Here is a 14,131-nt window from a genome sequence, read left to right on the forward strand (position 1 = left end):
ATTCCCGCGAACCAATTGCGTGTGCAGAAGGCCTGGAAGCGATGCCACAGCCAGGGCTGCTCTCTTCCCACTGCCATTGTTCCAGGACTCCCGTCCTCGGAGTTATTGTTCAAGCTGCCAGTTATCTCCGAGTGCTCCCAGCAGATGTTAGGGGGAGGGGGCAATTTATTTATTTCTTTTTATGAAGTTTGCCTCTTTATGGGCCAGCCCCGACAAGAGATTAATTCTCTTTGCTCTCCCCTACGCTTTTGGTTTTGTCTCCTTAAGTTGGAAAATATTTAGAGAGGAAAAAATGTGTTTTCTTGCTGTTCAAAATAATAATAATTTGCCTGTGGAAATTTCTTACTGACTTGAAAAGGAGCTCTAAATTTGCTGATAGTAAATAAGGGACAGCCCTGCTTTCACTACAGACAATGTAGCCGTTCTTGAAGGGTTTCATGGGTGCTGATTTGCGTGCAGAGCTGTCCACAATAAGGTGTTTCTGGTTTATGAACATCCACCAAAGTCCAGCATTTATTTTTGTCTGTGGTAGAAATGAAAACCAAAAACTTGGGGCCAGTTTTTGAAGATGCAGGATTGTATCAAAGTATTTGTTTTCAAATCAAATCCTAGTTATCATAGGAAGGTTTCTTAGATTTGGGAGTGTTGGATGACCTTAATAGATAGAAAAGACTTTTGAGCCATAGCCTGGTCTCTGGGGTGGTTTTCCTGGTCATAAGAGATGCAAGGTTAAAGCTCCTTCTGAAGAAGAGCTTTTCACTCTGCATCATCTTGATGATCCACTCAACCCCAAACCAAGTGATGGGGTATGACAGCTCTCTCTTTTCTGCTCTCTCATGTGCACATGAGAAATGAGCAGGGAAGCCCAGAAGAAAGCTGGTTGATGTGGATTTGTCTCTATAGAGCATTTTACCCTTGATCATAGACTCACAGAACCACAGAATTGTGTGGGTTGGAAGGGACATTAAAGCTCCTCTCATTCCAACCCCCCAACCCCCTGCCAGGTGCAGGGACACCTTCCACTGGACCAGGTTACTCCAAGCCCTATCCAGCCTGGCCTTGGACACTTCCAGGGATGGGGCATCCAATGATTCACCCTGTTTTGGTGACATCTCATGAAGAAGACTATGCCCCAGCCAGTTCTGCTTTAGTGCAGGTGAAAATGTACAGCACCTCAATGAATGAAGCCTATGACATCCGCATGGACAGCTCACACCTTTGGAAGTTCACATCCCATCCAAAGTTGGCTTAGCCCCCTGCCTAGCCCTAACATTTTTTCTGAATACTTAACCAGCAACAAAACAAAATGAAAAATAATCCACGCCGTGCCTTGATTAGGGATTAGAAATGTTAACTGGCCAGTGCCTTTTCCTGCAGGGGCACGCAGCCCCTACACCTTTAATTAGGGTAGCCCGTGGTCCTTGCCATAAAGCTGATAAGTAATAAATAGCTGCCTTTGTCACATGCAAGTTCAGCATTGTGAAACGGCACACGGACGGCTTTAAAAAGCCTTTGATTAAACCCAGCACTACAGTAAATCTACAAACACAGAGGAAAGAAAAGAAGCTATTTAGTCTGTGCCAGTTCCCGGCATTAGGTATGCAAATTTCTCGGTGTCTTCAGCTCCCAAGAACAGCAGGCGCTGAATGCAGCAGCAGCAGCAAGCGGCACGACATCATTCATTTCAATCATTAAAACAAAAGCGGGATAAATCGCTACCTAATTTGTAAAATATGCTTATCATATAGGCTCTTTGGTCTTTAAGAAAAGCACCAGCTGAATGAGAATCACTGAATTATTTTGGAAAAAAAAAAATCATAGAATCAATTCTGGTTTTCCCCCTTCTCTCAATGATTGTTCTTTTATTTCTTTTTCCCTTCCCTTTCTCTTTCTCTTTCTCTTTCTCTTTCTCTTTCTCTTTCTCTTTCTCTTTCTCTCTTTTCCTTTCCTCTTCCCCTTCCCTTTTCCCTTTCTTTCTCTGTTTCCCTTCCCAGTTTCAGGTAAAACCTATCTGTAGCCTTCCCTCAAGCTCCCACACCAAGCCTAAGGAAAATCAGTCTTTTTACCTGAACACGCAAAACTCAACATTCCTAGCTCGGTCTTCTCGCTCCCTTTTTCCAAAAAAAAGCAGGGTAGCACCAACCAAAGCCCAGCCTGGAGCTCTGTGCTGGGCATCACCCATCACCCCTCTCACACTGTCCCATCCTGTGCCTGCTGCCATCCTTGTGCAGTTACTCAGCAATCTCCGTTCCTCCCTGCATGGGAAAAGGTGTATCCCAACAGCCTGATCCTGCAACCTGCTGGGAGCTGCCTGCCCAGGGAGCCCTCCTGGGTGGTTCATCGCCCCTGCACAGAGGGATGAGCTGTCTCTGGCCTCTCTCCCTGATCCTGGGTGCTCAGCTCAGACCTCACCACTCCTTACAAACAGCAGCAGAGAGGATTATTGGTACCCAGGGAGCATCACCACTGGATCCATAAAAAGGCTAAATGCTCCCCTATCTGAATGGGTGTGGTGGCCTGCAGGTAGCCTCTTTTCCAAATTAGATAGTTCCTTTCCCATGAACTTCTCTGGCCTCTCTTTGTGGCTGTGTGGGGTGCAGGGGCCACAAACACTCACAGAGGCTGCCCCTACAACCTGTCACTGCCTTAGTGGCTCCTCTGCCTGTGCTCCACACTGTGTGTGTGATGAGAAACGGGGCCAACAACCCTGCTCTTGTATGAAAAGTGTCCTTTGATGCTTCCCCAGCTGTTCAGCAATTCAGCTGTTCCAGGATAGTGCCTCTGGCAGTACAGCTCCCCGCTGTGGCTATGCTGGGGCGTCAGCAGATGGAGCATATCGTGGTTATTGAAGCTGGATACAGTGGCTGTCAGCAGCCTTGCATTGCCTGGCATATGCAAATAGATCCCAGGCATCTGGTTGTGTCTTGGGCTGGTCACGTTCAAAAACAGGAAACGAAACCTCTCGGTTTGGGAGCACCACTGGCCCTGGCTGGGACAGCACCGTGCGATAGTCACTGTGTGATCCATGAGGAGGTGGGTAGGAAGCCAGAGAAGGGGGAGTTTTCAAAAGTAGTAGAAGTACAAATGGTCATGCAAAGTGCACACCTGAGAGGTGACCTGGTGCTGCAGGGCCTGGGGGGTGTGACAGCACAGCCACAGACGGGGGCAGAACCCGCAGCCCCAGCACCAAGGGCTGTTACTGGAACAGTGACTCAAATGAAATAAAGGTGACAGGGAGAAACTGATGCACAGGAAGTTCCACCTAAATATGAGGAAGAACTTCCCTGTGCAGTAACTGAGTACTGAACACACTGCCCGGAGAGGGTGTGGAGTCTCTCTCACTGGAGATATCCCAAAACCATCTGATGCAATCCCGTGCAATGTGCTCTGAGGTGGCCCTGCTTGAGCAGGGAGGTTGGACCAGGTGACCCACTGTGATCCCTTCCAACCTGACCCATTCTGTGGTTCTATGAAATGTTTGATGCACCTCGGATGCTTGTCACACCTTTTACTTCACTTTGTTATCACTGAAACAGAATATCCTGAGCTGAAAAGGAGACACAAGGATAATTAAGTTCTAGTCCTGGCCCTGCACAGGACAGTCCTAAAAATAACAACCTCAGTTTAGCTTGTTGTTGGCAGAACAATCAAAAAAGGGAAACTAAATGCTAGTTTATCTCCAACTTTTTTCAGGGTCACCGCGTGTCACCCAGTCAGTCAGCAGATGAACAAGCTGAGTGCACAAAAGTCCAGCCCAAATTGGTGCTGCTTGCACCAGTTACAAACTCTACACCTCTGTATATGGAGCTCACAGTCCTGTTGGTGTCTACAAATTTCATGTGATGATCTACAGCCAGACCTCATAACTGCCCAGTTGAGCCTGAGAAAGGATTTTCAGCCCCAGTGCCTGTAGGATGGTGGCTCTTACCACTGATGTGTAGAACAGCACTGAAATGTTCTTGCATTAAAGAGCATCATTTCAAAACACCTAAAAAACCCCAGCTTGATTCCAGTGTTGTACTCCTCCCGTCTGCTCTGCTTTGTCCTGGCTCTGTGGATGCTGGGAGTAGAACCCAGCAACCATCCCAGTACAGCCAAGGGATGTCTCGGGCTCTGGTGTGGCACATCGAATCTCCCCTCCTTGGCCTGGCAGTCTCCTGGCACTCTCTGCCATGCCAGTGCCTTACCCAGCTCCTGCCTGCTCCTGTGCTTCATCCTCGGCTCCTTTTGCAACAACAGAGGAACATAAAAGGAGGGAAGGAAGAGAAATAACACCTGAATATTGTGTCTTCTAATTAGGCTGGCAGTGATCAAACAGCTTCTCAGGAGCACACGGTATAAGGTTTGCTGGCACAGGGCTTTCCAGCCATGCCCATTATTGCCAGAGGAAAAGCAAGTTCCACCCTTGTGGGATCTCATGTGGTCTCCTGAGGTCACAGAGCAGCCTTAACTGATCCAGAAAGACCTGGAGGAAGAAGGTGAAATCCAAATTCCTTCCCCACCTTTGCTGATGGTGTCCTCACGGTAAAGGGACTTGTAGCAACTTCAGCTGCACAAGCTGTTCCTGTGATGTTGTTGTATAAATATGTTTTATGTATAAATATGCATTTGAATCCGTGTTTGGACTCAAACCTGTCTGTTCATCCAGCTGTCGAGTAACCTCTGCAAACAGCAGGGTCCTTCGTGACAGATTGAAACCGAGAAAACCGCTGCCTGTTCTGCAAAACATATTTAATTTGTTAAAGACATGGGAACTTTGTTGAATTAATAAGATGTGCTAGGGAAGGGAGCTGCTCTCCGAAGAGCTGAATCCTGGTTACAAGTGCAGTTTGCAGCTTGCTGGTAATCCTGCAATTAAAGCTACAGTACCAGCGTATCACAAAAATGGGATTTGCATAATTTGAAATTTGAGGAAAATCTCTAAATACTTTAATTTTGATAGAAACTGTTTCCACTGCTGACATGTGTCTACACCTATAATTTCGGCTGATAAATTGCTGTAATTTCTCCTCCATTTCATGTTCTTTCTAACATTAATTGTCAGTTGTAGAGTAAAACAGTAGAAAGAGAGAGAGAGGGAGAGAATAATGTCATTGTGCTTTTGTGGTGTGAATAGCCTTCCGAGGAATGATTATCTTCCACACAGATGCAAACAAAAAAAAAAAAAGACACAGAGAGAGAGAGAGAGAGAGAGAGAGAGACCTCTTGGTTTGCACAAAACTACTGCAATGGGCATCAGTGTCTCACTGTGAGGTAGGGAAACAAGGAGTTAAAGCCAGGTAAATGTACATGGGAGTGATTGTGGGCATCTCCCAGGCTGCTGGAAGAAAAAAGGGACGTTCCACGGGGATGTGGAGCAGCAGAGGATGTCTGATGATGCATAGCTGGAGGTCCGAGCTGCAGGATTCCAGGGATTGAACCCTCAGCCATCTCCTGTCCCAAGCAAGACCCTCTCAGAGCCATCAGCAGTGAGGAACTCACCTTGGGTTTTCCAGAAGGAAAACTGAGGGGAATAAAGGCAAGCAGTGAGTCCCTGCATGAAGCAGTTTCACAGCATGACCTGTCCCCATCCCACCTCCCCAAATGCCACTTTTCAAGCTACTTTTAAATAAAACACCCTTTCAAACAGAGGGCTAGTGGTACTAAATTATTCTATTAATTTATTATTCATGATGAAAAATTATTCTAATAAACGGTGAAAAATTATTCTAATAACATTCTATCCTATTAATATTCTGCAGCCAAGCAGTTAAAGTCACTTCCTGTGGCTGCTCCCCTCCTTAACACTGATCTATTTCTTACAGAATTTATTGAAATTAAAATCTGCTTCTTTGGAAATGTGCTGCATTTAACAAAACCAGTGGGGGGAGATGAGCTGTGAGCAAGGAGAGAATCAGGCAGCGATTTTTCCCTTCTGCTGACAGAGCAGTGGGATGCCTGGTGGGGTGGGAGCTGGGCAGATCCAAACTGCAGAGTCAGGGATGGCCAAGCCTGGGTGGTTTGGGTGCTGTCACACTGTAGCCCATTAACTCACAGCACCCAGTATTGCTAATTACTGCTAATCCAGTGTCTCCCTACATTTCCCAGTGCAGGGAGACAGCTCCTTGCCCATTCCTTTCCCTTGGCTGGAGTCCTGCAAGCTCCACTGCTGCACCTCCCTCAGAACCCTGTGGCTGTGTCTCTTCTCACAGCCCTTGTGCAGAAACCTTCCTGAAGCCCAAGGAGCTGCACTGCCAGAGCCTGGACACCACTGCCACGGGAACAAGCGGAGCTTGTAGTCAAATTAAGGATGAGGCTGGGGACTCTGCTGTCACCTGGGCCCCAGGGACAGTCCAGGCAGCATCGTGCCACCCCTCCTCCTGCAGCTTCCTGTGCACTGGCACCACAAGCCTGCCAGGCTTTGTGCCAGGGATATTTTCCTAATGGTTCCTCTGCCTGCTCTGCTCGCAGCCCTCCTTGCCTGCCAGCTGGCTGGGATGCTCTTGGGCCCCCACAGGCAGCTGGGGAGGTTTCATGGGCATGCAGGGCTTGGAGCCTGTGTACAGGTGGCAGAGCAACCCTGGTGCCCAGCACAAAGCCACCAGGAGCCCACTGATCGCCAGCAGGGACTTTCTGAGTCCCCACTCAGGGCAAAGGGGGATGTGGGAGGCTGTGATGGGGGAATTCCTGGTTCCCAGAGCTTGCAAGTCCACACAGCCATCAGAGATATCCTGAGGAAGTGTCCTACAGGACATGGCAGGAGGTGTCTCAGGGTTTCTCTTGCAGCTAGATGCAGCATCTGAGTGATTCTGGAGACCAGACAGCAGATGAGCAGCTGCCACTGGGCACTTCTGAACCTGCCTGACCAGTCACAAGGTGCCTTCTCATCCAGCTTTGCTCTCCCAGTCATCCATACAACTTAGAAAATAAAAGGTCTAACTTTGCAGAGGAGCAGCACACCCATGTCTGCGGGTCTGCTGGCCATAGGTGTTGCTTTCCCTAAAACTTCCCTGGCCAATCTTGGTTTTGTCTGCACACACCTGCTCCGTGCTAGGGCCAGATCATCTTCTGACATTCTCTTTTTCCCTACTTTTTTCTCATTGTCTCTACAAGCCTAATAATTCCTTGCACATTTATATCAGCTCCTTCCTGCACCTGCCCACCTGGCACAGGTAGTTTTGCCAACCATGTGGCAAATTATGTGCACAGGTCAGTGTTAAATGTTCCGGTGGCTCAAAGTCCTAATGAAAAACTAACCTCCAGGTGACGTTATTGCAGCTTTAACAAGTGGTAAAAGGATTTCCTCTCAAAGGACTTTCACTGAAGCCATCTTCTTCTTTGTGTGTTCCTCCCTTGCAGCGTGGGTAATTAAAGGACCACTCAGAGCTTGGAAGATTCCTCAGCTTTTGCATTTGAGGATATCTTTCACTCTATTTTTTCCCTCTTCTCTGATGGCATATTAGATCAAGCCATTAAGCAACATCCTCTGTTTCTCCTGAGAATATTCATCAATAATAATGAATAGTACTTGCTCCAGGGCTGGCCCCTCCTTGCCCAGGAATATTACTGGTACATGATACAACCCTATTGGAATAACTCTGGCATTTGTTTTTATTTCTGAGATTCATTTAAAGTGTAATTTTTTTTCTCTCTGGGATTGTGGAGGCCCTGCTTTGTTCTGGGTTTGGAAGCTGACAGTTAGGTGAAGCTGAGAGTTTATCTGATCCAGTGGGGACATCAAAGTAATGCATGAGAGGAAACTCCTTAATCCCGACTGACTGTGCCCCTGTACAACTGCCTCACCTTAGTAACACATGGACCCGGCTGTATTGATGCATTTTCCTTTTTACCCCAGTACAATATACTTATTTAGCATGATAGCAGAACAAAATCAAAGTATTTTAAACAAAAATGCTTGACATTGGGCTATCTTTCCTAATCCCAGGCAGCAATCACAGAGCCAGGCACTGTGCAGCCTGTAAAGCGGCTTCTCGGAGTGCTTGTCCTGCTCCTGCTCAAGAGAGGATGGATAAAACCTCAAAATAATGATGCAGTGAGTAAAGGATTGGATTCAGGAGATGAGGACAGTGCTGCAGAATCAGGAATAGGAGCACACATCTAGAACCTCTCTGAGCACTAGAGATGTTTGTGCTGCTCTTACTTTGTACGCACCAATCTACTTTGTCCCAGTAATTATTTAGATTCTGTCAGACTCTGAGTGATGAAAATCTTGCTTTGCACCTTTCCTGCATCCTTGCTGCAGAAGAGGTTTCCAAGGAAGCAAATACATCAGTTACACAAAGGGAAATTATTGCAGACAGTGCCTTAAGCTCCATTTGCCTCACACTTCTTATTTCTTCCTTCTCCAAGAAGTTAATCAAGAGGTTTAGTTAATGGGTGTGGGTTAAGTCTTTCAGCCAGCCTGGAGCATGTGCAGCTGCCTGGTGCTGTCCTTCTCCATCACTGGGATGGTCCAAGTTACTCATGGACCTGAGGGCATGAGGGGTGCAATCACTGCCTCCACCCCAGCTGAAACCTGTTTGTGCGTTTAAATAATAAACTCATGCTCCTGATTGCCACTGTGTTTAGTGCATGAGCTGCTGCCCCCAGCCTCATTCAATAACTGGGATCAGGCACTTTGGGCTCCCTGGGGATATTTTAGATTTCTGTTTTGGCATGATTTTTTTGTTTTCTTGGTTTTTTTTTTTTTTTTTTTTGCAAGCACGATTTTCACTTTTGCAAGGTGAACACTTGTCCCCAGCACGATTATCACAGCAGTGAAGGGCACAGCCCTGCTTTGTGCCAGAGACTCCCTGGCTGCTCTTGAGAGCCTCTGCACATCCCTCCTTGCTGGAGCGCTTTCATGGTGTTCTTGATGTGGGGATGTTTATCTTCGCTCAGTTCTTACCCATTGGTGCATCTCTCAGCTAAAGTGCTTTTCCTCAGATTGTGAAACCCACTGTAGTCCTGTCTTTGTTAAGAAGATAAGCTACAGCGGGAAAGCAGCAGCAGCAGCGAGAAAAAAATTCCTCTAGTGTGTTATATCTTTTTCTCCCAAGGAATATCACACAACTTGGACAGCTACTGTAATGCTAATAGACAAATCAAAACTCCAAGGAGCGAAATAGAAACATCCAACCATATTAAATAAGGGGGGGGTTGTGTGTGTTTGAAAGCTCACAAAAAAATCTAGATATTAAATTGATGTCCTGGCACTTGTGCAGTGTAATGGGCAGATTCAATTAAAAGAAGAAAATATGTCCAGCCTGTAGTGTGGACTAAGCAGCAATAAAAAAGCAAATCAATTTTTCAGGAGTTTCAAAGCCTGGTGCAGATTTCCAGAAGGCAGAAGCCAAAAATATATTTATTAAAAAAGACCCCAGGGGCTCAACAGTGTCATTTTAACCCAACTACTGCACCTTCAATATGATGAACTGTCACGAAATTTTGAGAAATACTTTAGAAATAATCCATTTGTATGTATAGATATAACATGTTCTATATGTATAAATAAATGCATATGCTTCTGTTGCATATATACAGTGTCATTGATTATTTGACAGAGGTGCAATGTAAAAACTGCAAAAAAACCCCACAAATCAAGTTCAGTTATTGTCATCTGTGTTCCCAGTGTAAGAGCAGTGTGGGGTTTTCTATGTAGCATAAATTAGGGGATTGGATATCTTTATATACATATATAAGTGTGAGTGCAGATACATGTGTCTGTAGGAAGATGAATGTGTGCATGCACTCACATTTAGATACAAGTGTTGATGGCTTATTTGCAGAATATTCCAGATGTGACTATACCAAAATTCCTGGTTTGGGGTTCTTGGACTGAAATCAGAGTTTATCCAGCCAGCCCAGCACAGAACCAAGAACGGCAGCTCACGGTTCCACACTTCCCTCCAGCTGTACACAGCAACCTTTAGAAATCGATGGATGAGGGAGTCCCAACCTCCCTTTTACTTTTTAATCCTACCCAAAGCACAGTTATGATCCCACTGAAACCAGCTGCAGAACTCCTGGGTGAATAGAAGAAGGGTTTCCACCACAAAAAATTATTTTAAGGGATGCATTTGAGCTTTTGGTCACTCTTTGGCTGGATGAAATCTAGAAATAAAGAACAGCAAATCCTGCTGCCAGCCATGGTCTCAACTTGCTTTGAGGCCAGGTTGGATGAGGTTTTAAGCAACCTGGTCTAGTGGAAGGTATCCCTGCCCACAGCAAGAGGGTTGGAATGTGATGAGCTTCAACATTTCCAACACAAACCATTCTGGGATTCTATGATTTTGGTTAATCCCTGACAATTTCTGCATGGTCATCTATCTGTTGGTTCAACAGGGAGCCTCTGACATTTGCATGAGGGATTTTTGCTGTCTCTTTTCTTCCTCCCTTTGTTTTTTTTGCCACCGTTGCTGATAAAAACAGGTGCTCGTAAAATGTTTCACTGTGCTCAGGCAGCAAACCGAGAAAAAATAATTTTCTCTTGTTACACTGAGCCACAGATTTATTTCCCTGAAGAAACCCAAGTGTGACTGCAAAGGTAAAATACAAATAAAAAAAAAAAAAAAGAGAGAGAGAGGAGTAAGCAGCATGGTGGTGATGATTAAGGTGCCCTTCCAAGAAATAAATAAATAAGCCGAGGCTCCCAGCACTGTGCCGCAGCCGGGGTCATCCCACAGCTCTCCCTGGAATCAGGATGGGGAAGAGCCCGGCACAGGCAGGACCTCCCATCTCAAACCCCCAGCGCTAGAGACAATATTCACACAGCTGGCAGGATGGATGTGGTTTTTATTTAAAACACAGATGAACATGCACACAGAGGGAAAGAAACCCGGCAAAGCCAAATTTTCTTCTAAATCTATTTACATTTGGCAGTACTCAAGATCACCTTGAACCATCTTTGCTATTTCCTTTCCTTTTCCCTTTGAAGTTGCAAGTACTACATAAGCCCTTAAAAAAAAAAAAAAAGACAGAGAAAAAGGGAAAGGGAAAAAAAAAGAAGTGTATAAAGACGCCATTTGTGATATGCATTTTTTAATAATGACATTTTAAAAGGTTGAAATGTTGTGGCACCTTTTGCAAAGTTATGCCATTTAAACAAGATAACATGGCATTTTACCACTAAAGACAAGACTCTCTTTTTTACTGCTACCTTTGAACAGTTTATCATTTTGCAATAATATCCTTTAGCTATGTAGCTCTCTGTTCTTTTTTTAAATGGAGGACATCTCTTCTAATTGTGCTTATGATACAAATTAGCATTGGGGTTTTCTTTCTAAGAGCACTGTGCCTATCCTAAATATGTTTTCTCCTATATGGGATTCAGGAAGAAATTGTAATTCCTCTTTCAGTGAAATAGCAAAGCTATTTTTAAATTGCATGCCTTTTTGAGTTAGCAAAGTGTTAGACAATTAACAGTCTTTCTTTTTATTTTTATGTTCTTTAAAATGCAGATTCAGTTTAATACTGTTTTCCCTTTCATTCTTTTTGTGTGTCCCAATTGTTAGCTAAATAGTGTCAGGACTGCGTGTTATCGGCCAAGGCAGGTGTCAGGTTTAATATTATTAAAGACACAATTACTCCTTTCTGAAGCACAGCTTGTCAGTTTAGCTCATCAATGTATATATCAATACATTTTTAAATGAAAAAAAAATCTCTGTTTCCCATCCATAATTATCTCCTTGGTATTTTGCGCCTTATTTTGGAAATGTCTCTCTAACCTCAGCTCACAGGAGTCCTGGGAACGTGATGACCTGTGACAGTCTGAACGAGCTGCACAATCACATTCCTCAGCTTAGAATCACAGAACCATTTATGTTGGAAAAGACCCTTCAGATCATCCCAAACACACGGGCTGTGAGACTCCGAGGATGCGCCGTCTCCCGGGGCTGCCGCTTCGAGCACCCGTGAAAGGCTGGGGGAGAGAAAACTGTAACTGAGGAGTTGACTGATTTCTTGACATTGGGCCTGCATCACATAAGGGTTCTGGGGAAGTTGTAAGGAAAAATGTTGGTTTATGCTGCCAACACCCATAAAGGAGATGGGAACGCAGGGCTGGGAGTTCGTGTACTGCCAAGCAGAGCTCCAAGTATCTGCTCTGGAAGCATGGCAGGGGAATCCTCAGAGTTACGTGGAGCCAATGGCTGAACTCCTCCTCCTCTGTCCTTGGAAAGCTGATGGGTTCAAAACGCCATTGCAAATTTTGGATTTGGGGTGTTTCTTCAATCTCATTGCAAGTACTGTCCCAGAGAATGTGCTGTAGGGATGGTTTAGTCGCTAAAAATCGGATTCAACGTTAATCAAAACTGCCCCATAATAGGGCTTGAATTCATAAATCATTTTAACTAGCAAAGGTGGAAACATTGAAACAGGATTTTTTGTTAGAAATTTCCTAAATTATATACTCAAATTTCAAACTCATGTTTTCTCTTCAGCTCTGGAGAAATCTTGTTTTAAAGAAGGGTTTGGGAGTTGGATATTTCGTTTTGGACAGAACACGCTCTGTTTGACCCAAAATGAAGTAGAGATGCACACAGCCCTGCAATTTGGCCACCATTCAAAAAATCAATTATTCTCAACGCTTACACTGTGCCCCTTGAGGGAAATTGTTCTCTGACCACTCCTGGTCAGACGAACCATGTCCTGAAGGGTATATAAGCCATGAGCAGATAACAGTTTAACAGATCAAGTTATGGTTTATTCACACATCTTCATCCAGCATCAGCACACCAGAGGTATTTCCACTCTGACACTTTCTTTTCCTATTAGTGTACACCCTGCTCTTTTTCAAGATGAGTGCCCAGAATATCCACAGCCCATACTTACTACCCTCCACACTTGCAGACTGCTCATTTCATCATGAGGATGGAGCTCATTGCCAGGTCAGCTTCCATTTACTCTGGAAATTTGCAGATATTCTTTGCTACAGGACTTAATCTGCAGCCAAAGAGCTTCTGAGCAAACCCAGATGGGAGTTCTCCAGTTTAGGAAAATATATAAAATGTAGCAGGCTGTTTTCATAGAATCCATAATGGTTTGAGTTGGAAAGGACCTAAGTCTCACCTCATTCCAACCCCCTTGTCGTGGGCAGAGACACCTTTGACTAGACCAGGTTGTTCAAAGCCCTGTCCAGCACTTCTAGGCATGGGGAATTTCTGGGAAATATGTGCTCCTTCACTGTTTTGTCTGAGAATGTCATGATCAAAAGTATTTCCAGCAAAAGAAACTTTGAAAATAATTGGACAAAAATGTGAAAAAATGGCTAATGTCCCTGCCCTCCCCCAGCTCTTTCTGCTATCCACTGATAAAATTCCAAAGGCAGAAGCCTCTCCCAGCATTCCATGTCACCCCCTCTACCCCTGTGCCACGACAGGTGCCACAATTTCAGCGCCACCTCTGGGAATCGGCTCCTCAGCTTGTGTCGCACATTGGCCGGTTGTTTGTGCTGGGAGCAGAGCCGGAATGGAGGAGCTCTGTTTTGGGATCATCCCTCGGTTGTTTCCAGGTATCCTTGTTTAATGGCAGTGTTCCCCTGCTCCGGAGGGTCACACCTGTCCTTGTGTATGCTCTCCGTGCTGCTCCCAGGGTGCTGGCGGCTCCACGGGTGCAGCTCTCTCCCGGAGCGGCTGCAGGATCCTCCGGCTGCCGGCTCTGCATGGCTGGAGACTGACAACTAATGGTTAGTTTGCAAATAGCTGCATAAAAGATCAGAGGATAATGTGTGAGGGGTGGGGAAAGGAGGAAGGAAGGGGAATGACCGGCGGTGCTTAAAGAGAATCGATCGCTGTTTAATTTTTATTCAGTTCGATTTTCATTCTCAATTAAGAACAGGGTTCTTAATGCAGAGTTTCGCTCAGCTTTCATGGGGAGTCAGGATCTGGCAGAAAATGTGACTGTAATTAAAAGGGCCACATATTCATCTCAAACTTAACTTCTCCAAGCTTAATTTTGTTCTCAACCCAGTACAAATTAGAAACAATTTCAAGCTCCTACAGGTACCATGGCCTGGCCACCTCACAGGTGGTCACATGTGGCCACCTGCATTTGCAGGTGGCAGTGGGGGTTCTCCCATGGAAAAGACTTTCAAATGGGACTTCTGGGAGAGCAGGGGTCATTTTGGGAAGACAGGGCAAGAGGAACTGTGTGT

The 14,131-nt window shown here is 45.3% G+C and overlaps 1 long non-coding RNA gene across 2 annotated transcripts in view; it reads left to right on the top strand.

Moving 5' to 3' along the window:
* Positions 1 to 9,489, top strand: part of LOC125334847 — a 140,977-nt gene extending 131,488 nt beyond the window's left edge. For both annotated transcript variants that reach the window (XR_007207258.1, XR_007207259.1), the window contains exon 4: positions 3,694 to 9,489. This is a non-coding gene — a long non-coding RNA (uncharacterized LOC125334847). The remainder of the gene's footprint in view (positions 1 to 3,693) is intronic.
* Positions 9,490 to 14,131: the final 4,642 nt, after the last annotated feature.

This window comes from Corvus hawaiiensis, chromosome 17 (assembly GCF_020740725.1).
Source record: "Corvus hawaiiensis isolate bCorHaw1 chromosome 17, bCorHaw1.pri.cur, whole genome shotgun sequence".
Lineage (NCBI taxonomy): Eukaryota > Metazoa > Chordata > Aves > Passeriformes > Corvidae > Corvus > Corvus hawaiiensis.